Consider the following 27,508-nt stretch of genomic DNA (forward strand, 5'->3'; position numbering starts at 1 on the left):
AGATCCAGAAGATCCAGATCTTTCATCCAGAAGAATCACTAGGATAGAATAAATATTACATTTTATTTTCAAATGCATGAGGCAGAGTTTTAGAATATGCTCATATAATTTTTGAATAACTTTGGTTGGAAGGGACATCCAGAGCTGTGACTGCTCTCTCCACTCCTGCTCAGGTTTTGGTCTAATGTCCAGTTCATGATAAGCCCTGATACATGGTGGGAAATTCTGCTCCAAAGAATCCAAAAAACCTGAAAACATTAATCACTTCCAAACATTTTTTAATTATCAACTCAGGAAATAAAAACCCTGTGTAGATTTATTTTAGTCAGCGTAAGAACTTTTATTTTAGTCAGCACAGAACTGTATATTTGGGGTTCTTGTAACATAGTTGCTAATTGTACTTTCATAACACACTTCAATGTACTTTAATTCATTTTCAACACACTTTCACAACAAATTGCAGAAAAATTAGGGAAAGTGTGATCAGTACCACGAAACAAACACTTTGGTGAGTACTGTGGGTATTTGTTTTAATGTTGAATACACAAAAAGGACATGACTGTATCTCCTTCAGTCTCACTCCAGTAATTTCATTCAGGTAACGTTATTCCAATCTAAGCACCGGTTGCTGAACCAAAGTAATTTCAGCCCTAGAGATCCATCCATTCATTTTCACAAGTTAATTATTCCTAACAGGTCTGACCTGCCAAGCAAACACCTTGAGGTACATATGCACAGTGCAGCCTTCTGCAGGGAGGAATCACTTCTTATCTAGGATGAGATAAACCTCCACATCTTTGATTTGGACTCGTCCAGTGGAGCACTTGGTTTCCTCTCTGCCATTGCAGAACACAGTTTTCGTGGTGCCATCCAGGTACTCCCTCTTCCTGAACTGCACAGTGTGAATCTCCCTTTGGCCATCACTGAGTACCACTAGTTTATCTCTGTTCCTGAAAGAAGCAGCAATGAATGAAATGATGAGAAAAGACTGTCTTTTATTAACCTGTCTCACAGAGCTAACATAACTCAATGGAATTGGAAAATAATGTCAAGTGGAAAACCTCAGGATTTACATGAGATGGCGTTAGAGATCTGGTCTCACAAAAAGACTTCAGTACTTCAGTACTAGCTAATGGAGGGTGAGATCCAAATTTTACATTCATGCAGGTATCTCAAGGCATTTTGAGGGCAGAAAATCCATTTTACAACAGGACCCTTTCTCTTCTCCAGAAGAGATGTGTAAGAGAGTCCTGATGTTGTTTTTCTCATCTTGCATGGAGGAATAGAGAGACAATACAGATTCCCAGAATACAACTAGAAAGAGACCCACAAGGACTCCCAAGTCCAACTCTTAAGTGGACAGCCCCTTAGGGATCAAACCCACAACCTTGGTGTTACTAGCACCATGCTCTAACCAACAGAGATAATCTCAGTCTCTGTCCAGTATTAAATGGGGAGCCAAACACCTGGGAATAGAGCTCAGGAACCCTCATCCTGAGCCCTTTATTACCCACATTGCTAACACTGGCAACTGGTGATCTCCCACCTACTCTGGGCAGTGTAAAGTTACATGGAACTAAATGAGGAATATTTCCCAGTCATTTTGCCAGTGGTAATTCTTCACTTATCATTCAAGGTGGAAGTGAATTTTCAGTGCCACATTCTTGCAAAACCTTTGTTATCTTATAAAACCTTTTCCCCTTCATCTGAAAATTTCCCAGCTGTGCAAAATCCAACCACAGTTCTAAATGTCAGTGTCGCTGTATCTGTGTCCAAAGCGGGGTCCCTGTTATTTACACAGGACTTGCTTTTCTACTTTTACTGCTGTGCCATCTGGGAAAAACAGTCCATCACTGTAGAGGCATTTCACTGTGTGATCTGGGAACACAATTTCTTGTGTGCCACCAGGATAATGTTTTTCTGTAGAAAAGAAGATGTGAGAAGTCTGTCTAGTGTTCTTTCAGGTTGCCTTACACAAAGCTAGGTCAGGATTTTTTTGGACGTTGTAGTGAGGATGTAAATTATATCTACAATACTGGTAAAAGAAATTAAAGAATCACATAATCAGATAATCAGAATTGGAAGAGGTACATTTACATTCCATTATTATATTTGCTTTGTAGGAAGAAACTGAGAAATGAAGTGATGGAATATACTGAAAGTGAAATGCAAAGACAATGTGAAATGGCAAGAAAATACCCGATCTGCTGGAGTCAGAATTCAGACCATACTTTCATAGTAGAAATAAATCTGCACATACAGTTCACATTATGAGCTCTTGCATACCTATCTGATTATTAGGGAACTGCAGCACCTCCAGGCCATCTGGATAAGCAGTGTGAGTTGTCTGTGCATCTGCACAATAATAAATCTGGAAAGGAGAGTGAGATGATAGCATGTTCACAATATTTGCATAAGCAGATTCAAACCTAACAATGTGCTCAAAAGTAAACCATCTTTAAAAAGTCATTTCAAGGTCATTTTCTGCACCTGCCATCCATAAAAGTAGCTATGTACACATTTCTGTTCCCTCCTCTCATTCACCCTCATGGCTGGGTCCAGTTGATGCTACTTTCACCTCTGTAGTGTGGGGGAGAACAGGGCACACATGAAAGTCATCCTCCCACCTCTATGTTTTGGCTCTCATCCATGAACTATTAATTTAAAATAATCCCAGTGCTGCCAAGGCCTCACTTATTTCCACTTTAGCCCACATTATTATTAACTATTTATATTTACATAATGCTGACATGGAAGAAACCTCTGTGCTACCTACTCTACAGATGTATAAAAACCAGTCCTTGCTTCAGATGGCTGCCCATGCCCCTTGCCTTTGTTCAGTCTCCTTGGCCAGCTACACATTTGTTCCTTCTTTGACTGTTACCCTCGTGCCTTTCCACTTCTGCCTTTGTAGATGAAGCAGTTTCACTGCTAAGGGTTGTTAAACCAACACCCTTCCTCATCAATTTCTCTCAGAACTGATAGATCAAGGTAAATTATAGAACCTTGATGGAAAATCAGGTAATCATTTTATTTTCCTTAAAGAAAATGAAAAGTTACCCACCACCCTCTGATCTTGCATGATCTGCTTTACATTGGAAAAGCTGATCACTGTCATCCTTTTATCAGCCTTAATCTCCTTTTTAGTACCATTGTGGAATGTGAGGATTCAGCGTCCATCAGAAAGCACTTCCTGTACCTTGAAACACACAGAGCATCCAATGTAGATGAAGTCAAAGGAAATGAACAGCACTGCACTGCCTTCCAATTAAATTGGATCTTGAAGGAAGTCATACCACATCTTTGTATTTCAGAATAGGCATTATTTTTGCCTCATTTGTGTATAAAAGAGGTTGAAAGAAATTTTCTTTTCACAAGATGAACTTATTTGTAGCAGTGTTTCAAGTTCTTACCCCACCACTTTGTTTTAATATTAAGCAAAACATTAAGGTGCACAGCCCTGTGGCAATAGGGAAGACAGTCAGGGTTTTCTTGACCAAGTTCAGTGAATTATTGACCAGATTAATTTCATATATGCTTGTACATCTTCCACACAGGTCCCTTGAGAGATGGCTGGTTCTGGACTGTGTGAACCAAAATGATTGAACTTGATGTATTAACATAGATTGCTGATGTGGTAGGTTAAGAACCATTTCTTTCCAACAATCCTGTATGGACCTTTGGTACTACAGAATTAATTTTGGCTGCATGTACAGACTTAAAAATTTGTCTGAGACTTCTTATATTTCCACATACCTTTCCATCACGACACTCGATTTTTCCTACACCTCTTTTCCATGCTTTCTCCTTTCTTGACGTAACATTGATCTTCTAGATAATATTGATTTTGGAGGCTATATTATGAAAACCTCAAAGACAGTGTTCTACAAACAGAAATGTTTTTAAAACATATTCATTAACTTAAAACAGCTATGCAAAACAATTATTTACTTTCACACACAGAGGAAAGATTGCCTTCTTTCTGGTATTGCCTTGTATTTGCAATGAATTATCATATTTTATATGTAACTAGAAATGTTGCACATTAATGCCATTTTTTTTCCATTTGCAAAGCAAAAGGCAGCAGAACAGAAGTCCAAAAATGAGGTGATAAAAGTGCATTCCAGTTGCAAAATTGTGCTGTACAAAAGGGAGAGAATAAACACAGGAAGAGAGAGCAGACCTGTCTCTGAGTATTGGGTTACTGATTCACAAAGGAAGGTGTCTGTATTAGCCGGAGTCGCTCTTCCATAACAAATTACGTGGCTCTTAGCTGTGAGCTGGTGCTGTCTGTGTCACCAAGGGCTATTCCGGGTGCTGCAATTCCCATTTGCCATTACCATAAATGCTCTTTGCAGCCTGGCAGCATAAAGGAGCCTTGAGTCAAGTGACATCTGGCACGCAGCATCCAGGGCAGCTACGAGCTAACATTAATTACAGTTTGAAGGTGTGGTGAATTTTGAATTATGGGATCCAAAGGAGTAGAGAGAACTGCTCCCCACAGGGCAGTGATATGCTTCAGTAAATAACTACAAACACCATGCTCAAAGTTGCCAGATCCATCTCTAGAGCTGTGTCTACTGCATAGCATAAAAAGTGGGAACAGAATCCTTTCTTTTTCTTAGCATGTTTTATTTCTTCTCACAAATGGAAAGAACACAGTTGCTGCTCATGTAAGAACCAGAATTTTAAGTAGCTCAAACCTTTGCTTCAGCATTCAGAAAAGCAGAATTGTCTGTAGATACTTTGTTGTCACATGCAGTCATGCCATTCTCTTGTGTGTGGTCTCAAAAGCCACTTTATTCTGAGCTCTCAGCAATTTTTTTGTCTTTTTAAGAGCTGCTTCTTCCTGAGAGAAAACTAAAATGTTAACTAAAAATGTAAATCTATTAATGTTCAACAGTTGTGCAGAAATATATTGGCAAAGAAATCTAGCCTAGTATTTGAAAGCCATTGCAACATTATTTTAAAGACTGAATTTATATGATGAGCAAAGGCAAAAAATGTCAGGAGAGTATCGTTGCCAAATGGATGGGAGTTAGCATGCTGTTCATGAAAACAAAGACCACATACTCACTGTAACTCTATTTTATAGAGTTACATGGTAAAATACCTCTGGTTTTTCATTGTTCTTGCAGGGTGCAAAGCTGCAAGTCTCATTCCTGTGGTTATGTGAGAGGAAGGTGTCTTCTGAGCTACATGAAATGGGCAAAGGTGTCCCTGTAAGAAAAATCAAAGAAAAAAGAGGTCATTGAAAGCACATGAAAATTGCTGAATAACATTTCTGTACCTATCTCAGGCTTTTTAAAGATGCTAGCTCCCTGAGTCTTGCATAACATTGCTTCTTAAGCTGATAATGTTTGCTAAGAGCTTGTCCATCCTCCCAAAGGTGCTCTGTCCTGGACCAAAATGAAATGCAGTTCACATCCACTCTCCTACTTCCTGAACCTCTGGGACAACAAACTCAGTGAGTGGTGGCAGCATACTTCTAAGTATAGCACTTCTAAGAATCACAGATGTGTTTTAGTGACTCACATTCTCTATGAGTCAGGAACTGGGGACCAGTTTCTCCAAGTCATTTGCAGACCACTTTAAGGAGGCAGGAGGCTTCCACAGATGTTATCTTGTAAACAGGAAGATGAGCTGGGCTCCTTAAAATGTAAGGAGACCTTAATTCAGATGTAAGAGAGCTCCAGGTGATTTCCTACCATTGTATCTTCCTCCAGCAGGAGAGGGCTGATGTACAACCTGAAGAAAAATGGAGAGGCCCTGGCTTACAGCCATGTTTCACTTCACTTTCACTGAGAGCTATCAGGGACATGGCAAGAGCATGCCGGACACTTCTCCTTCCCAAGAGTTTAGCTGTCTGTGTGTGGATTTTGTACAGGTGTCTAAGACGGTTCAGACTGTTGAAAAGAAAGAAGGGAGGATAGAAGAGCTGGAAGAAGCCTCAAACAGGGGGCAAGTACCCCCACCCCTTCTCTTGGGAACTGCGCTCCATGGTGGATTGCATTGCAGTAATGTCTGTGCCTGGCCATGCACCTCACTGATCCAAATCCCAGCCCTGACCCGTGGGATGGCTTCTTGTCACGATCCCATGTCTGTCTCATCACTAGGGGCTTTGACAATCGGAATTTTGGTCTGGCCCTCCCTTTCACACCCAGCCTGCCCTCCTCCCTGGCTGGTTGTGGGATAGGCAGAGCCCTGCTCGACTCCATCAGCTGCCCCTGGTCTCCAGGTTCCTCGCCTCACTGGGAGCCACTGGCCCACACTGTGCCCCAGTTTGTGGTGCATGCGATCACCCTTGAACTTTTTCTGGGACAATGGGGCCAGGTTTCAAAGTATCCACCCATACTCTGGCCTGCAGATATCTAAATAGCTCAATGTATGAACAGTCTCTTAGATAATTACTGACAAAAAAAATTCTCCATGTGCTCAATGAAATTTAGGGTATCTGCTGCTGCTGTGGATGGTGACATTTATATTAATAAATGACATTATAATTTAATGTATGCTTACAAGGAAGGAGACAAGAAAGCAATCCTATTGCAACACTAGGAAACTGTAGGATTTTAAAAGGCTAAATTTTTCCTCCAAGCATAAAACTGTTCTCAGCAGGAGAAAAGCAACTGATTAGCTCTTTCAGACAAGGTTGCTAGAAGGTCCATAAACAAATAGAATTTAATGTTAAAAAGAATGTAATTTATATTTTACATTTGGTGATACTTTCTGCAGGCAGATTCTGTGGATATGCCTGAGTTCTCCGAACATAATCAGGTTTTCAAATGAAAGTGAATGGGCAAACTGTCAAAATATGCCTGGGACTTCAGCTTGAGACAAATGGTATAGAACTAAGGACCTTTAAGACTATTTCTGATGAAGAGATATTAGCTCAGAAATTGCAGAGGGATAGAAGGAAAGAGCACATAATCCATCATTTCATTGCTAAATATCTCAAGACTGAAACTGCTAAATAATTTAAAAGAATTTGAAAAACCATTGGAGAAGTTTCACAGCAGCTCAAACCAATTTCAGCCCAGATTGCTGGAGTCTCACTCCCTCCAGTCCCTCCTTTATGAGGCATCAGCAGCTACAGAGGGGAATTGACCTGGTTCATTGAGTAGAATCAGGCAGAGATGAACTGTTTTTCTGCTGCCTGGTTAGTTTTGAGCTGGTTCACTGTCTTCAGAAGGTGCCAATAGGGCCACAGCAGCTCAGGTATTCATCAGCAAGACACTAAAGACACTAAGGGCAGCCTTTGTTTTCCTTGTGATTTATTATAGAAAGAATGTTGCAATTCAACTTCTAAAAACCTTACATAAGGCCATGTAAATAGAAGACACTTTATGGCAAGATGGAGTCAGAGAAAGTAGCTGTGTTTCCATGAACACGATGAGATGCATCAGCCAATTCAACTGAAGGAGCATCCATGCAGAACAGTGTTAGTACTCCAGCTTGTTACACATGCCATTGTAAAAGTCAGATTTCATTTTTTATGTGTTGCATACACTAGCATACCTATTTTAAAAGCAATAATGTCAAAGGAATTCAGACAGGCCTACATGAATCACAAGTAGTCTCTGTTTTCATTCAGAGGAATGTCATTCTAAGAGATCATTTGAAAATTCAGAGCCATCACTGTATCCCAGGCAACCACTACAACTTTGCTCTGCATTATTTAAGAAACTCGGACAGTAAGCATTTGGAGTAATCACATGTGATTGGGTTCTTCATAAAGATTCTCTTAATTCCATCATTTTCATAAACAAAGCCGTCAATTTATCTCAATTTTCTTCATTGGAAATATGTGGATGATGAGTAAATGCAGACCCTTGATGCAAAGGGGTTACAGGATTAGAGGAAGAAGCAGCATCACAACATGCACAAGGTAGATAAATTTTTTCTAATCTTTACTGAAAACATAAAAAAAAATCAATCACCAGATCAGCTGGTGACAACAAAAGAGGTATGTTTAGAGTTGTTTAGTTTAGTTATGAAACTTGACTTCATAAAGAACATGCAGGCAGTTCATTCTGTATCTTTGTCATAGCTGGTGAAGCACAGTTGGAATTGCCATCAGTGACACTGATCCTGCTCTTGACAAAAGCAGGGACCTCTTGAAATTCCTCTAGTCCTACAGACCTATGCCATCAGGAAGGCAGTGGAGAACAGGAGGAAGTATTGTTACTGAGTGTCCACCTAGACCATAGGAATTCTAAAAATGTGTTCTCCTGGATCTTCATGCTCAATAATCTGTTACATTTTCTAACGAGCTTTTGCCTCCCAGCTGATAATACCTACAGTTCTTCATCAAATTGTCCCAGAAATCTCTCACTTGTAAATTCCCATAAATAAGGATCTCTTATTACCTTCAAATATCACAGTTTGTGCCATGTAGAGTTCACATTCCCCCTAACAAATCAAAAAGTTGAGAAAAAGCAACAAGTACTCATGGATAAAGCAGTGAAGTTCAAATGCTATGAAAGTCTGTCCCCATGTTCACAGACCTTCCCTACTTCAGAGTTGGTAGTTTGCCAGGAAGAACATTCATAGGCAAGGAAATAACATGCTGAAAAGTCATCAAAATTGCTTGTAAGATTAGACAGCAAAATCTGTCTAAGACTGGAAATAAGCATATTTGACCTTGGCTGAAACATTCAGAAATACTATCAGTTTACCTTTCAGTGGAATTCCCCACTCTTCCTCCCACTTCTAACCCTGTCAGGCAAATTAATTCATCTTTTTTCATAGAAATCATTAAAGTCTATCCATAGCTGCATGTTGGGCAGGAAACTGGCAACTTGTTCTTGCTAATGAGCTGCATTCAGAAATCAAGCTGTTTCCAGCAAATCCATATTAGTAAATATTAGTAATTAATAAATAATAGCTATTTTGGCCCACCTGTTCATTCTTTCATAGTCTGAAATAATCACTGATGATGTGCAGATAAAATAGACATTTTTTATGTCTCACTAAAGCACAACTTGAACTGGACAGTTCCTCACCAGCTAGGTCATGTTACAGTACAGAGATCATCCTTAAAAGTATTACAGCCAACTAGGGTACATCTTTTTCCAGATGTAGAGCATCTCATGGATATGGGGGTTTTTTACTTCATAAAATCATGTTTATAAAAAAATTGTATCTTTAACCTGTATTGATCGTTATTCAGACTTGCTCACCAACAGTTTTTGTGCATGTCCTCAAATGCTATTAGCGCTGACAAAAATAAGTCAGATGGCAATTCTTTTGTCCTCTTGGTTACAGCTGATTCAACTCACCAGTCCAAGATAGCTTTAGCTTACATGTTATAGAAGACATGCATGTCTTCTTCCAGTCCTAGAACCATAAAATATTTTAGGTTGTAAAAGACTCTCAGATGATCAGTTCCAGCCATTGACACAGAACTGTCAAGTCCACCACTAAACCGTGTCCCAAAGTCCCACATCCACACATTTTTTTGAACAGCACCAAGGATGGTGATTCCACCACTTCCCTGTTCAGCCCATTCCTATGCCTGGCAACCCTTCTGTTGCTCAAGGTTATCCCATTCACTTTCATGTGTCCCTGTGCCCAGTTTCACAGTTTTGGACAGAAATAATGTGATAGTTTGTTTTACCCATATACAAAATTCAGAATTATCCAGATTCACAGGATCTGTGAGGGAAAGCATCAGAAGATGCTACCTGCTATCAAAAGAGCTCAAATGTAAAGAAAATACTAAAGAGTCACCATGTTCAGATCTATTGCTATGACATGGATTTTGGGCTTCTGTTTAATGTTGTGTTTACCTGAGACTTCAATTCTAGAGTCAAATAATTGACAGCTACTCTATCCACTGTAGTCTTTCTGTGCCATCAAATCAGATAAAGAGCATGTGTCTCTGTCAAACATTTTAGAGTTCACTCAGGACATCTGGGCACTATGCCCACCAGTCTAGCTCATGCTTGTGCTAGATTCCAGTTGGACTGGATCCAATCCTGGCTAGATGGTGAAAGCCCAGAGAGCAGTGAGCCCAAAAGTCTGCTGTCCTCAACTTCTCCCTTTTCACAACTGGTGCTGAAGTCACAATTTTTATTGCATGTGGCTGTGTGCCATAGGAGGAAATGATCAATATCTCTTTTCATATCTGGCACTGTGTAGAATTTGCTAAAGTTACTGTCTAGTGACTTTCAAGCACACACTCTCATGCTCACTGTAATGTAACAGTTGCCTCCCTTCTCATCTGATATCCTTTACATTTTATTTCAGTCCTTATACAGGCAGAGAGCGGAGTGCATTGGCCAATCTAAGTTTTCCTTTAGCCAAAGGAATAGTTTCCAGTAGAGAAGATGGATTTCAGAGAGACAGTACACTTGAACAAAGCATAGATTTCAATCAAATCTGAGCAAAAGTAACAAAAGGGACTTGTAATATCCAGGGTGCCCATGATATGAAGCAAGAAATACAAGCCCAAAAGACAGAAAAACATAAAGAGATATTTGGATATCTAAATGCTAAACAGTGAGATGTGTTAGAAATGTGGTAAGCTGGCTGTGGAGGAGCAGTCATGGACAGACAGCCAGAATTAAGCATCTCACTTGACATACTGAGCTAACTTGTCACAACTTGTAAAAATCTGAGTGGTTTTCCCACTGAGATGAACCACAAGAAGCAGAAGAAGGACACTGTTATACATTGGCAAGTAAAGGCTGGAATGGCAAAAAAAAACCAAACAAAAGTATATTTATGGTTTGCCAAGGCAAGGGGATTCCCTGTAAAATCGGCCTGTGGAGAGCAGGTGCTCCACAACAAGTTTGGAAAAATCATTAAAAACAGCACACAATTCAGTTAGGTCTAGAAAACAGAGGGGGAAAAAGCTTTTTCTCCTGCTACTTTTGCAAAACCAGAAGAAAATCTACAATTCATGAAGAATTATGGGCAGGCAAGAATACATGATCATGCTTATACACACTTCCATTTGCAGAAAATTTGATTCCAAGGAACATTCTATTAAATACATACTTGAAACTCTGGAAAAGTGACTACTGGCAAGAGGGATGCATACTTTACTATTCACATCTCTAGGGAAGTGTTTTTACAAAGATATCTTCAGGACTACGTGAGAGATGTCGTGGCTCTTGTCATTATCTATCCATGAACTTTCTTGTGGTTTGGATGAAGATGCTGACCCTTGCAGAATAGCTTCTGCAACCTAGTGGACAATCTGCTAGAAATACGTAAATTTAAGTTCAAGTCGCAGCTAGTAGAATCTAATAGCCTTCAAAGCCATCTGACTCAAACTTAAAGCCATTTTATTTTCATAAAAATTATGGTATTTAAACACAATTAATCAAATTCCACACATTGTTCTGCTAGTGACTGGAAGTCCCCAGTATCAGACAAAAACTTTGTAGGCACCGTGCTAGAATCTTCATATACAGTATCTGAGTATTACTTTCACACAACAAAAATATTCAGTGTCTTGAGTAGTAGTTTTACATCAGCAAAGCGGTAGAACTAAAACAGAATTCTGGCTAACAGAAGAAGTCAATTAGCTTTTTCTTATCCTTGTTTTTACTGGAGTTTTTATGTATTTTAATTTTGTACCTGTGACTAATATTTCTTCTTTTTCTTGACCTTCACAATCTATAAAAGGATGAGTCATAAGAGCAAGTAGGTTTCAAAAAAGTAAAAATAAAGTGAAATTTAACTTCAAATTAAATTTTCAATGAAATTCAAGTGTTTGGTGAAAAATCTCATTAACAAGTACATTACAATCAAATAAAAAAAGAGAGACACAAAACTTCTTCACTCCAATAAAGCAAAGGACAAGATTGTTGGTGATTCTAACATTTTTAAAAGATACCTTACTAGAAATTTGATGTGAAAATTAGGGAAATGCCTAAGAGAAAATGGCTCAGATTTATTTTCTTCTAAGTTCATCTATTCTGTGGAGGAATTCATCTCATCAGACTATACAATCTAAGAGATAATTATTTTTTCTAGTTTCCTTGACACACATAGGATGAAACTGATCCCTCAAAGCATGTGGTTTTTCTCCCTTGAATACACACAAGGAAATGAAATTACTCACTCAAACAAAATTTCAGGGTTTTTTTTAATTCTAGTCTGAACCATTTCATTTCACCAATGCTGTCTCCTTTGTAAAAAGTAACTCTAATTTCCTTTTACCCCCTTACAAGAAGCTACTATTACATACTAATGGAACAAGTAAAAACCTACAAGTACATTAAACAAGTGGAATACTGAATAAAAAAACTGCAAGACACTCTGTAAACCTATGATTAAATCATTTTGATTTCCACAGGTTAGCAAAGACATTTAAATTAGCCAGGTACATTTTCCACCCTGTTTATCCCTCCTGCTCCACCCCAGTGTAACTCCTATTCAAGAACCCAGCTTGCACCTCTGTAAGGCAGGCCACTGATGGTGTTTCCTTCCAGAAAGTTTACAGCATTAAATAAGAACTAAGATTTAATAGAAGGTCCAACTACATTTTTTTCCAGGCTGAAGAGATATTTTATTTAAAAGGTAAATGGCACTATGTATATAAAGAGTAGAATTATTTTTAGGAGGCTTGAATTTAGGCACTGAAAGTAAATTAGTCATCTAGACTTCCTTCCTAGTGGAAGGAGACACCTGACCCAAGTGTCTATGCTGGGCTGGCTGTATCACCTGGTAAAGCTGCACACCTCATGGATAAACAGGCTAGGTGGAAGAGGACCACTCAAAGGGTGTATTTTAACATGGCTCACTGTAGAGCTGACTTTCCCCCCTTCAGGCTAAGCATGGCAGGAGTGGAGGGACAGTAGTCACACATGACAGCTCCAAAGAAAAACTACTGAATTTTTCAAACCATATTAAGCAGATAGTACTTCCAGTGTCTCTGATTTTCTGTCCATGGAATTCATAGTTTTGCAGGATTTTTTTCTGCTTTCCATCTCTGATGTTCTGAAACTCTGAGCTCATCTCAAAGCTCCATGTTCTGCCTGGTCAGCAACTCAACCTGGTCTCTCAGTTTGCTATAGGCAGCATGCCAGTAGGACTCAGTTCCCTTGAACTCCTCCTGCAGTCCAGCAATCTGCTGTTTTAATATCAATCAGTGAAAAAATAAGAGTGTGCCATGTCACTGCCTGCTCTGAACTACGCATGTCCACCTTACATATCCAGAAACAGGCATGAAGCCTTTTGTTCTGCTTAAAGGTCTACAGTATTAAGGTATGCAATAAAAAAATCACAATTTAAATTATTTCAACAAAGAAAAAACCCAAACCCAAACAATAAAAAGTACTACTTTGTAAACTCCTATATTTAAAACAAACTAATTGTTACAAATTGAGCAGAGACAAGTCTGTGCTGAAAACAAACATGAAATTTAAACTAATTGTGCAACTAATCAGCATCGTATGTCAATGTCTTTAAGAAAAGGCTAAAACACAAGGTAGATTTTAATGATGTCAGGTAATGGCAGGTAATCAGATCTTCATGTGTTGAAAAGGCCACAGGAATAGTTAGATCCTTCTTACTAACAGCAGAAGATTGCAAAGACATAATTTTCAACTGAACTGAAAATAGAAGCAATAAAATTTGGAGAGGACATTTCAAAATACATCCATCTCCATTATTTTTGCCTTCTCCCTTCTTCTTTCACCCATGCTGATGCAAACACTGGGTCCATTTCCTTCAGGGCGCTTATGCTGGATAGTACAAACAGGACACTGGTGCAGTTGAGCTAGAAGTGTGTAGTTTGCTCTGTATTCAAAATACTAAAACAGCCTCACTTAAACATTTCCTATTGTAAATACTAACTGAAGAGAAATATGCAGCATAAGGAGAAAAAACATTCACTATGTGTGTGGTCCAAAAATACGTATCTCAAAAATGTATAAGTGAAAAATAAAGTACAGAAATTTTGAACAAAATACTGTGTTGCCTATTTTAATTGTTCTGAAACTTTTCTGATCATGAAAGTAATTTAAATTGTCAGTCTGCTGTCAAATATATCAGTTTGGTTTGGACATCCTTTCGCAAAAGAACATTGTTCTAGACATTTCTGAGCTTTACCATGGCCTATTCTTTCTTTTTATAAAAATATTGCTTTCAGCTGCCCCATGTCTCTTATTGGTTTCACATGGCTTACCACTTTTTTTCTCTATTTATCAGTGGTTCTTTTAGAAAATTGTGTCTTAAGTCATATTAGGTCTAGCTGGTTTTAATAGGGATAATGGCCACAGATAATCAGAGATGACTTTATCACTAAGAAGTCCAAAATAGACTTTTAAAAGACAGACTCTATCTAAATTTAGAAGAACCCATAATAAATGACTTGGGGATGTTATTAGATAGGTTAGATTGTTAGACACAGGGCTAGATATCATAAAAATACTGCAAAGCCAAAGATCAGGATAGTTTAAATTTTAAAATAATAACAAATACTCAGCACAGGAATGAGAATGGTGGCCGTTAACTGTGTTGCACAATAAGTCCTAATATTTACAAGTAGGAAAGTTTACTATGCAGGAGTTGGAAATTTTCCAAGGGTCAGCTCAGCTGAGCAAATGAGTACAAGGAAGTATGAGAAACATGGGAACATTTTTATTTCCTTAAAAATGGTAAGCACAACCTAATTTTTTTTCTTATACAAAACGAAGGGATGTACATTTAAAACACAAACCAAAGCAGTATCTTATTAAAATTAAAATCTTCATGAACCATCTAAAAGAAGTAGATCTAACCATCCTAATGAAGTGGCATGAATAATTTGCCATGAGTGGCAAATGGAAAGATTCAGGTAAAAACATAAGATGTTTGTATGGAAAGCTGTTGATTGATAAGAACTGCATATTCATTCTACAAAAGATAACTTACTTGCATTTCTTCTGATTTCACATGTTCTTCAGTGACTCTAGCTGTTCCTTTGGACTTGCTCTGGGCAATCTTTTCTTTCTGCAGTAAGTGAGCTTGATCCCTATTGTATTCCAAAGGGTGAGTCAGCTCCTGGCTTCTGACAGTCTGGAGCTGGTTCTGTTCACAAGATAAACAAAGAGCACGAAATTGGCCCACGAGACTGTCATGAAGGACTGCCTCCAAATGCACCTTCTTTGGGCATGACCTTTGGAGGCCTTGGGCATGTCCCTCCTATGCTGACACTGCTGGGAGTGGCAACCAGTTATCAGCACTTGTCAAAATCAAGGTACCTCCTCCCTGGGAACACTCATGCATGTGTTCAGCGGCAAAATTCATTCTGTTTGGCAGCTGGAAAGAATTCTGATTGAAATTTTTGACAATGTAATGACCGTGAACTTAGGGGCTTTTAAACATGTTTTTTATTCCAATAGCTAAATTAGGGCAGGTCTGCAGAAGGCACAGCTGGTTACCTGTCAGTGTATCTGTGAAGCCTTGCAATCATGCAAAGCTGGGGACTGGGCTTTTCATCTGCCCAGCCATTACTACAAATCAGATTAGCCATGGACCTGAAAGAAATGGGATAAAATATTTACTTTCCACAGGTAAATATGCTCCAAGAGTTAAAGGTGGCTGTTCAGAAGAGGTTTTGCCTTTGAATTCTATGGCTCAAGACATGACTGATCTAGAAATGCACTTAACACTCAAAAACGGGAAGAGTACAAATCTTTACATATCCTCAAACAAGCTTTTTCATCCTAAGCTTATTCATATGACTGTGATATAATTTCTTGGTTAATTTTTAATCTGACATGAAATTATCTGTTAGCTTCCTGATAACAAATTAAAAGTGAGCTTCCAATTCCCTTCATGACCTACAGCTACCATCTGTCCTTCACCATTACTCAAAAAGAAACATGAAATTCAGGAGGCAGCCATGACCTCAAGTTCCCCTCTCAGTAACGGAGTTTAGCACCTCAGGAATAAAATGTGAAAGTTCTCACAGATACTGAGAAAAACTCCCTATATCCCACTGCTCTTTGTAATTAATTACCTGTTGTTGTTGTTGTTACTGTTTTCTATTCTAAATAGGTCTGACTAATATTCTGGTTAAAAGCATGATGCTGAAAGCCTCTGCAACAGTCAATATAAGTATTAATTCTCCTCAAAATAATCAAATTGAATGAGCACATAGAGCCTCTGTGTGGTTATGACCAGCCTATCACTCCTCCATATCCAGGCCCGTTCTCTGAAATACTATGCACAACACCAAAAGCAAGATGCAAGATCTGTGTATAACATTTTCCACTGCAGACTGAACAGTACTGTGTTAAGTCAAGGGTAGAAAACAGGCTCTGCCCTGAGGAAATGCAATGACCAGGGATACCAGGAGCACTTGTGACACCTCTTTGGAGCCACTGACAAACAGTTCATAACCCAGCTATAAATTACAAATAGGAGCTATGTGCAGAACGCAGATAGAAAATACATTAGAAGAGGCTAAGCACTTTGCACTAGCTGGAATTCTTGCTTGTGTGCCAAGCACGCCTCTGCATGAGGCAAATTGAGGCAGAGCTGCCTGTGAGGCAAGAACATACATGAAGCAAAAGTCTTTTTTCCAAGAAAAGATTTTTCAGTGAGATGCAGGCGGGAAAAAGCAAACCAACCACCAAAACGTTGGCTGCTGCTGTTGGTCCAGAAAGCAAACAGATTCCATACTACGAGGAAATTGTGCATTAAAAATGGCAAACACGCTGCACTTGTTGGAGGAACAAGCAAATAATCATCACAGGATCTTCTGGCTGACACCAAATGCCAGCAGAACAACCTCAGTGCTCGGGGGTAGAGCTGCAGGCTGATGCCTTGAGCACTGTCCAGGCTCTCTTAGGCACCAGAAACATACAACACATTACATCCCAACTGGTTTTACCCTCTTGGTTATATTATTTGTGCCTGGAAAGGTCTGAAAACAAAGTGCGTAGAAACAAAGGAATGGATATGTTTGGGCAATTTGGGCATATCATGCTGCTCTGAGAAGGATTTTCATTGCTTCCAGTGAGGAAAAGTTGTCATGCAGCACAAGTGAACTGCCACCAATGGGCAGTCATCTTATGTTCCTAATAGGGTTACTGATTTAAAAATGCAAAGCAGATTCTTGGATTGCATAAATCAGCACAGGGCCAACACAGCCAGGGAGGATAAGCTGCCTTTAGCAATTAGTTTTAGCTCATAAATTAGAAAAAGTGAGTGAAAGGATGTGCACATTATACTGGGCAGGCATTTTTTGATAAACATCTGTGTGGAAGTGCTAGGGGCTACTGTGGCTAATGACATGAATAAAGCCATGCAAGCTCTTTTAAAAATATGCATTATTATGAAAAAGTCAAAGTAATTACATCAGTAAGGCAGCGTGGTCAGCAGGCAGAGAATACAATGCTGGCAGGATTTGGCACTGCAGTAATTCTGCACCAGTACATCCCTCCACAGTCAAAATTTACAGCAGTAAAAGTAAAAGCAGCACCTAATTTCATTAGCAGTTTAGCGAACTGCCAAATCCCACAAATACATCTGGAACACCTAGCATGGTCAACTAGAGATCCAAGAACAATCGTTAATGAAACCATTAATTTTTAAGACAATGAAAGCATTTTGCTGAAAGGCAGCTATGGGAAAAAAATGATACAAACCAATAAATACAAAATAGCCTTTTGCACTTTTCCCATCATCTTTGAAATGAAGAAGAATGGACAAGCAGATCCAAAAAATTTCTTACTCTGTGTAATATACCAAAAAATAAAAATCAATAAATTATGCTAATCTTGCAGCAGTCAAGAAATAGGTTTAAAATGTGAAGAGGAGAAGAATCTCTCCTGTGTTTATAATAGATGACACCTACTAATTTTTAACAAATTTAATCCCATTAAAAACTTGGATTTGATTTAATGGTAAGCAAGCTCAATTTTTATTAGAGGCATTTGTACAGCCTACAATTAGTTAGTGCTGTGAAGGTATTTCCATTACAAACCCCAGAGTTCTAAAATTATTAATTGCAGGGATTTTGTGCTAAGAAAATATTTTTCTTCTATGAAACAAAAACCAAAGCAAACTAAAATTTCTACAGCATTTAATAATTAGAAATTACAAAAGCAACTCACTTGAATTTTCAGCTTCTTAATTTACATGGTGTCAAACACATCCTCAGTCTGGTCTAAAGATTAGTATTCCTGAAATAAGAATACTGTTGGCATTGATGTGTGCTCCACATTTTTTGTTAACCTCAGAGATATGTGTTACCTTGATGTGAATGTGAGAAATTTATCCTAACTCCATCAGCAACATGATTATATAAAAAAATTAGCCTGAGTTCTTACTGCTTTCATTGTAATTCAGATATTCAGCAAATTATGTGAAGCATTTGGCATTACCCAGCTTTAGACCCAAACTGCACCAGTATTTTGAGAGCTGGCCTCCTTCAGCGAGGTGCTTTACTATTAATCTAGATGGCTAAATAAGTGTTTCAGTTCAAAGAGAACACAGATGCCCCTGGAAAGAAGCTAGCTGGTAAGTAAGAATTTAGCAGCCTGATTTTAAGGATTCTAAAAGACGTATTTTCCTCACTGCACTCACAAATCAGTTTCTTGTGTATACAGATCTACTTGCAAAAATGCCTTGCTTCCTCATGTTCCTCTCTCACCATGGTCAGTGAAGGGGCTCTTCTGTGGTACATGTCAATCTCTAATCCTCTGCTAAGGATGTTCTGGGTTTCCTCTGGACAGGTATCTGTGAAAATACACAGAACTCTGTGGATATTTATGAACCTTTGTTGTGTTTTTAAAACCACAGATTGCGTAAGCTTTATTGCTTAATCTGTCAAAAAGAATGAATGTATTTTTCCTAATTATGCAAGTATTCCATTCCTAGCATAGGTCTTAGTAGTGCAGTCCAAGCCCTACAAATCAAATAAGTGAAACAGATTTGCTTGTATATTGATATCAGTATCTGAACTCCTTTTTAAGAATGTGAATACCATGTGATGGTTCAACCTTAACACAAATGTAACTTTCAAAGAGGCCTCAGGAATGTTCTTTAGCAGCAGCCTGACACGGAGTACAGTGTGCTTAGTAGATTGTGACAGAGCAATGGAGAACCATCAGAAGTGAATATTTCTGCCCTGGTGATTACTGCAGACAGGAAAACTTATTCTAACTGATCTTGCATAAAGAGAAAGCCATTGGGTTTAGGATAAGGAGTCAACGTGTGGGATTGGATTTCTTAGTTTCAGAGGAAACTAAGAAAAATCAAGAAACTGTTTAATAAAAAGGATCAAAGCTTGCTGAAGCAGAATACCATTTCATTACCAGAAGTAAGATCACTGGGCCCAAAGGTGAGAAACCTTGATTGACCAAAAAGCTGGGACCACACTAAGAAAAACTGAGTGAAGATGTTCTCAGGAAATTATAACATTGTCACTGATCTGAGACTTCCAGTATCTTAGAAGAAAAACATGCAAATTTTAGAGATAATTTGCACATTATTTTTTTAAAGTCACATATATTATCTCTGAGGAAGTTAAATAGAAAATATGAACATTCCACTATCAAGGGGTGAATCATACTACAGGGAATTCTAGCCCTGACTTCAGGAATTCACTGAACATTGCAGTCATTTCATGAGATCAAAATCTGCACCTGAAAGTACACCTCAAACAACAGACTTAGGAAGAATGACTAGTGATGATGGGGAAGTAAATAAAACAAGGGGCTTGCAGATTATCTCTTCTCTCTTTGTTTTTTTCCAGTTTAGATCTGAGAAATACTGACAGAGGTGGCATATAGCTAGGGAGCACAGGAGGAATGAGTCTTAAATCCAAGGCAAACATTTTTCCCCAATGAAAAATAAACACAAATCAACACTTGGGTAGTTCTTACCTAATGTTTCTGCAAACATTTTTTTCTGTAGTTCCTCCCCTTCAGGAGTTTATTTTGAAAGCAGGAATCTCATGAGTCACTCTTGAAGACAACAGATGTAGGCTTTTAACATTGCTGGCCCTGTTCCCATTCTTTGACTCAGGCTCATGCTCTCTCCTTTTCAACCCTGTGAGATGAAATAGGGACTGCTGAAAAGAAGAGTGAGCCTTGCTCCCTTCCAAACCCACAGCTCCAGTACCAGAATCACTGCTGCATGCACTGCAGGAGACATCTTGTTGACCTGAAATTGCTTGAATATCTTGCTTTCTTGGTGCTGATCTGGTGTATTTCCTAATTTTTTTCTGTTCCACTGGGTTTATTACTAGCATAATCACCATCAGAAAGATCCAAATGTCTGTCAGTGTGATCTACTCCCTGAGGCACGTGCTGGGAGAGATATTGAGCATGGTGAGATTTGTGGTCACCATCCCTTTTGGGGGGTAAGCAGCTTGACTCACAGGAGAAAGATGCAACTTGCCATGTCGAGGCAACTGTTCCCTTCCTTTGCCACTCTTACCACAAGGTTGAGGAGGAGCTTCCCTTCTCCACAGCTTAAGGTGAGCTACATGTAATTTTTATTATCTTGTCATTGACCATCTTAAACCCAGTACGGATTTGCCTCTTGCTTTCCAAGTTCTGGCTCCCCACAACAACTTCCTGTGGGCAGACCTGAACCCACTTGTGACCCTGTGTGAATGCAGGACCTGCACTCCACTCTGCCTGCTTGATGTGATCTGCATCTACATCCTGGAGTGGATAATGCCTTTGTAGAACTTCCAAGGGGAATTTTGCTCCCTCTATGCGAAGACCTTTCAGAGGCTGGTCCACCCTGCCTAGGTCCTTTTGCAGAGTACCCTCCACAGCCCTTCCACGAGTTTTGTCTGTTTTTCCTAAAGGATTCATGTGACGATTCATGGTCCATTTCCTCACCTACTCGGAGGTTTGTGTCTGTCACTGTTTTGGGATATGGTTCCAGGATTTCAGGCCATCTTCTCTGGAGTGAGTCACCAAGGTTTTCCTTTGAGTCATCTGCCCCAATCACTTCTTTTTCTTCTGCACTTTGCTCAGCTACTTTTGTTTCACAGTCAGTCTTAACCTTTACCTCCCTGTCAGCTAAAGCATAGTCTGCCTTTTTTTTCATGTGTATCCATCTGCATAGAGCTACTGAACTGCAGCTTTAGCTGATAGCATCCCCCTGGCTGCAGTATGCCTCTGTTCACTTGGTCAGACTGGGAGAAATGACCCCAGCAATCCAAACCAGCTCTTCTGGAATGCTTGCTGTCCTCTTTTAAAGGCTTCTGTTAAATTTTTCTGAGCCTTGCCATGCCCTCTCTTCATTTCAGAAAAACATTCCAAGGTGTTATTTTTGGCTTAATAATAATTAAATCCTAACAATCACAGACAGAATCATTCTCCAGAAAGGAAGATATTTACAATAACTGAGACATCAGAAGTCTGAAAGACCCTAGGTATGGATAAATGAGTACATAAGAAACAGCCCTGACATTACAGGGAATCTGTGAGAAGCACCTTTTCAGAAGCAGTCGCTATGTGATGCCTCCATTCACTCATTCTTTAGTAGAGTCAAAGGGTTAAGATAGTGCTAAATGTCTATATGATAGAAGATGAGAAAAGTTCTCTCCTTCTTCGTTGCAGTGGAAGTTGCAGTACTTTTTACAACGTGACACAGAAATACATAGCTACATCAGTATGAGATGTTATTTTGCCAGGGAGACACAGAGAAAATTTCTGAGTGATGAAACTCATCTTCCAAGCATCTTCCAAGTCACCAAGCCAAACCAAATGCTGAGTCTGACACCTAGAGGTGTCAGGCATAAGCTCATCTCAAACCATACTTATGGCAAAAAGCAGACACTCTCACTGCACTTGACCTTTGTACAAAATCTGTATTTGTAAACGCCCTCACAGTAATGGCACGAGAGACCAGTTATTGTGGAGCAAACCGAGTCAACCTTGATGTGTAATTTAACTAAGTGTCTTGAGACCTGGGCACAAACTATGACCCAGAAAATAGGTGGAAATAGAGGAATCCAGTGGGAAATCATGGGGGAATAGATTGTGACAGAGCAATACAGCCGTTTTTGTTTTCATTTTGGGGAAAAATCTTCCAATATCACATGAAAGAACAGTGGGAAAATGTGCTACCATGTAATGAGCCAAAACAGAGCCCACACAATATCTCTGTCCATGAGAATTTGTCAAAACCCAAAGTGAATGCACTGATGGAAACAGTAACTGTTGCTCCTTGTGCTGTTTTTTCTATGAGATGATGGTCTACTTTAAGTTGCTCTTCCACAAATTTTTCAGAAATCTTCTGCCTAATACAAATTGCTGGTGTGATTTGCCTAGGCAAGGAACAAGAAGGTACTCACTTGTAACATTCTCTAGCTAATTTTCTTTTGATAATTTCAATGGTGGTGTTATGGAGTCTAGAACTGTAAATGGTCTCTGCAATTCTTTTAAAATGTGAAGCTTGTTAGTAAAATCTCCCTATTGTGTCAATCCAACTCTTACTTTAAAACATCCTGTCTAGACCAAGCATTAATTATACTTTCAGCAAGCAATATTTTTGGTTGGTATCAATCTGTCCTTCGAAATTGCTTAAAATTAGTCCAGAGGAAAAATATTTCAGTCATTTTCTCCAGACTAGAGTTGATGACAATCACAAAGAACTCACCATCTCTCTGATAGAGTGGCTTGAATCAGATGGTGAAGAGTGATAGAGTAGAAAAAAAATAATGCCTATAGTGTTGTAGAGGGCCAAATTGAAGCCTGCCTCAAAATGAAGCATAGTACAGCATACATTAACACATTTCAATGGAAATGTGCTTGAGCCTTTATTTAGTCACTTTTTAACAATTTCTACTAAATACTTAAAAATTCTAGGGTTAATAGAAGTGCTGCTTGTGCAACACATCATTGTCCTTCCTACACCCCATCTCTACCCAGCCCCAATGTACCATGGATACCCTTTTGATTTCTCAGTCTGTCTCTGTTATCACACCACAAGCTAATAGTATTAGATTTGTAGTGAAAACTCTTGCTAAAGAGGACTCAACACTAGAACAATACTCATTTCAGTGAGGCCTGCTTCAAACCAAATATAGCCTGGTGCCATAGTGAAAATGTCATGAAGAGCTGGAGAACATTCTGTGCTTCAGTTTCAGCCAGCTCATGATAACACCACAACGTGAACCAGAGCACAACAAGGAGGGATGACTGGGAGACAGACTTCAGAAGCTCACTGCTGATACAAAAATGAGTACATGGACAGGGCCTCTTGCCCAGACATGCACATGGTCCTGCCACATCTTCTCAGCCTTCTGCTCTGGAGGTCCTTGTCTTCCTTCTCTGTCCAACTCCCATATGGTTAACACACAAAAATTCTCATGACATTTGCTCTGTCTGTGCTTTCATAGAAGTTTGCTGCTTCTTTTTTATACTTGATGGAAGGTGCGGTGTGCCAAACACCTACTGCTTCTCTCTGTATCAGTTGAGGAAAGATAACAACTCTGAGCACTTTTTCCATCCCCAGTGCCAGCCCACTCATTCCTGCCCATTGTGAGCACCCCCACAGTGTCCTTTTGCAGTGCAGTGAGGAACCAGATCAGAAAAGTGGTTCGAGTTAAACGTTATATTTCTCCTTTCTCCAGATAATTTTATCAAGGGTTTCTTCACTGCCCTGCTCAATATATAGGCATGTAAAAATTGTCCTTGGCACAGCTGAAGAGGCAGAGCAAAGACAGGGATGAATGAGCTGCCATCATAAACTGATGGACACTTCAGAAATGATGGCATATCAGTAGATTTTATCTTTCCCAGCCAACTTTTGCCTTACTTCAATGCTTTGAAGATCACAGTTACAAAACCAGTTCATTTATATGGGCTGGACCAGTATCCCATTATACAGAAGTAGATCAGCTGCCAGGCCATAGGCCTGCACAATTTTTGCCATGCATATCTGCCACTCTCAAGTGAAGGAAAGAGCCTTTGTGTTGCATATATAAGACAAAGAGGAATACCATCAAGGAAAACATGTATTTGCAGCTTGAATGACTAAGGTAATTTCTCATCTTCTTCTATAGTTCCAGTCTTCATCTTCCCCTCTATGTCAAAGTGAGATGAAGAAATCTCTTTCTTTAGTTGTCCTCTTTGTTCTTCTTTAGCAGCAGAAAAAGTTTCAGAGAAATTCCTTTATTTTAACTGACTGCTCTCTAAGCAGCAGAAAAAAAGGCAATGTTAACAAAGTCTTTACAGAAGGAATAAATTAAAAATAAATATCCTAAAATCATTAAAATATTTATGTTCTCAACAACATACACAAGGCTTTGATTTTGAAAACATTTTACAGAATATAATTGAATTAAGTAGGTGGAAGAATGCAACCTGTGGAAAAAAAAGAGGCCTCTGATCCTCAAATCTAGTGCTGGAATCATGAGAAGGATAAATGGTAAGATGCGTGTTCCCTGCCTATAGAGATTTGTAGTGCTTGCTTAATGTGTTCATTAAAGAACGTGGAAGTGAAGACACTGCTAGACAGGACTGAACAATTTGTGTGTCTATAATTATGTGACTTGTGAGCCAATTCATTAAACAGTTTAATAAGCAGTATTTGTATACATGAGAGTTTCTAACCAGACATTTTGTATTCACTTGCACAAAATTGCAAACGTGTGCATTTTCCTATTGAAGCTTACTGGCTATGCTCACCACCAGAAGGCAGCTTCTACTTCAGTTAATTTTTCTTCTGAGTGTCAGTGAGTGGTAAGTTGCCCTTTTAGGTCAGGACCAAAAAGCCTTTACTTGCTCATTCATACCACACACTGTTGCTGTAGCAGCAATTCTATAACTCACTTCGTCATGCAAATACAGCCAGTGCTATTGAAGTCCTCTGCAACACACTGGAAGGAATTTCTGGTCCAACAACAGGAATACAAAAGTTTGTATTCATCCCTCAGTCTTTCCCAGCTACACCCCAAATATCCCCAAACATTTCCAGTCCCATAGCAGACAAGCAGTGCTGTTTCTGCAACCTTCCCACCTGCCCTGCACCAGAATATGCCTGAGGAGGCAGAGGTGACACAGTAGGTTGGCAGCAGCAAGAGATGCAGAACCCACATCTCCCTTCTCACATGTGGGGCTATGCCACCTCCAGAATGCTTTCATAGGAGAGGTGCCCAAGCTCTTTAATTTTCAGCTAGTGCTTCCCAGTGCAAGACAAGAGCAATGTGTCCAGGCAGCTGTGTAATTCTCCTTTCTTTTCTGTTCTGTTCCTGAGCATCTTGTCTGGAAAGGTTTTTTTGTGGAGCTCTCTGTAGACTGAAATAATGCTTATCCCTTTAAATAAGAAAGTGAAAAGCTGAGCAAGCTGTTGATATGCTCATGTTTGTGTTTCCAGCAATAAAAACCCAGACTTATCACAACCATCAGAGAAGCATCAGTTAGCCTAGTCCTCAAGTACAAATTCAGCTGAAGTATATTTCAAGGACAATGCACTGACCAGAACCAGCTGGAAGTTACCCTGATATTATAAGGCCTCTGCACTTTCAAGCCTTAGTTTTACGCTCGAGGCAGGTTGAAGTTGGCACTACTTTCAGTAAAAAGAAGTCACAGTGTGCTCTTGCTATCAGACTCCTGCTCTCCAGTCTCATTCAACTTGTTCGTCAACAATCTGGATGAAGGAAACACTCTAAACAAGATTTCTGATGATACAAAACTGAGGAGAATGGCTGATGCACCTGAAGGCTGTGCTGCCATTCGGTGGGACATTGATAGGCTGGAGAGCTGGACAGAGAAAAACCTCATCAGGTTCAACAAGGACAAGTGCAGGTCCTGCACCCGGGGAGGAACGACCCCAGGTACCAGCACAGGCTGGGGACCGACCTCCTAGAGAGCAGCTCTGCTGAGGAGGAGCTGGAAGTGGTGGATGACAAGTCATTGGTGGATGGTAAGTTGACCATGAGCCAGAAGTGCCCTTGAGGCCAGGAGGCCCAATGATACCCTGGATTTCTTTGAGAACAGTGTGGTCAGCAGGTTGAGGGAAGTGATCCTCCCCCTCTACTCAGCCCTAGTGAGGCCACATCTGGGGTGTTGTGTTCAATTCTGGTCTCCACAGTTTAAGAAAAACAAGGATTGACTGGTAAAGGTCCAGAAGGGGGTCACAAAGGTGATGAGGGGTCTGGAGCATCTCTTATGAGGAGAGACTGCAGGAGCTGGGCCTCTTTAGTCTGGAGAAAAGAAGACTGAGAGGGAGCCTCATCAATATATACAAGTATCTCAAAGGCGGGTGTCAAGAGGATGGTGCCAGACTCTTTTCCGTGGTGCCGAGAGTCAGGACAGGGAGTAATGGACATAAACACAAGAAGTTCCACTCTAAAAATTCTTTAGACTAAGCATGGCAGAGCGCTGGAACAGGCTGCCCAGGAATGTTGTGGGATCTCCCTCTCTGGAGACATTCAAAAGCCACCTGGATGAGTTCCTGTGTCACCTGCTTAAAGTGACCCTGCCTTGGCAAGGAGTTCAACCCTAACTGTTCTGTGGTTCTGGGATTCTGTGATTCAGTGATTCATCTACCCACAGACCACCTCCCCATCCCCTCGTTTGTACTGACAGAAGTATTTCTGAATCTCTACTCTATACTTCACAGGGCAATGGATCCAAGTTCAGTGTAAACCAGCAAGAAAATAATAGTTCCAGAGACAAGAAGGAGACCAGACTCTTTCAGTGAGAGTATCTTCCTGAGCTAGCTTGAAGCATATGAAATTAAAATTTCAATTGTTCTATGGGAGTGGCTCACAGTATCACAGTCAGGTCTCACTACAGAAGTTCAAAAGAATCCAGGATGCATGTCTAGATACATTTATATTCTGTTCCCTTTTAAGCTGTTTATTCCCACTTCTTTTTGCTTCTCTTCCCCCATTTTGAAATCAACTTTTGATTTCTTGCAAATTTCTCTTTTATTCTTTCTTACCCTTTGGTATTTTCCCACAGAAGACAAGGCTGGCAAAGTGTAGCCAAGAGAAGATGCCAAGTAGCAGCTTACATTGTTTTAACTCTCAGTGATGTAACTATATATCAGTGTGAGAAAAAACAAGATTGCTGACAGAGGGCAGGTCTCCTTAGCTACAGAAACATTTTCTCACACCTTTGGAAGCTATAGCCACATCCTACTTATGTTTTCCCCCTAAATATAACATATTCCCTACTTCACCTAACTTAGCTTTCCCAGCTTAATGACTTCTCCATTTTTATCTACAAGGTGCAGCTTCTCTCAGGAAGCAGATGAGAGAGAAGTTAGGATGACAGGATGGCAGTGAGAGGCAGGATGACTGTGATTTGAGAAGTAAACAAAATCAAGTTTACAATGCTTTAAATGCTTTTATTACAAGCCACCATAAAAACAAAGCATGTTCCCCTGACCTGCAATAAAATCAGTAAGGATCACTGGCAAAGGCAAAAATTCACAGGAGTTGCTCAACAGACTTAGGTTCAGATTTCCTCTCCAGCACTTTTTGCTCACCTGAATCTGAAAGCTGCAGGTGTTCTCCTGAGATTTCTGAACTGCTCTCATTTGGCATGAACTCCAGGGGTCTGCTTTGCCAAGCAGAGCACAT

At 39.7% G+C, this 27,508-nt stretch overlaps 1 pseudogene; it reads right to left on the reverse strand.

The window, feature by feature from the left end:
• Window positions 1-145: 145 nt before the first annotated feature.
• Window positions 146-27,508, reverse strand: LOC134547623 (centromere protein J-like; annotated as a pseudogene).

This window comes from Prinia subflava, chromosome 2, assembly GCF_021018805.1.
Source record: "Prinia subflava isolate CZ2003 ecotype Zambia chromosome 2, Cam_Psub_1.2, whole genome shotgun sequence".
NCBI classification, from domain to species: Eukaryota; Metazoa; Chordata; class Aves; order Passeriformes; family Cisticolidae; genus Prinia; species Prinia subflava.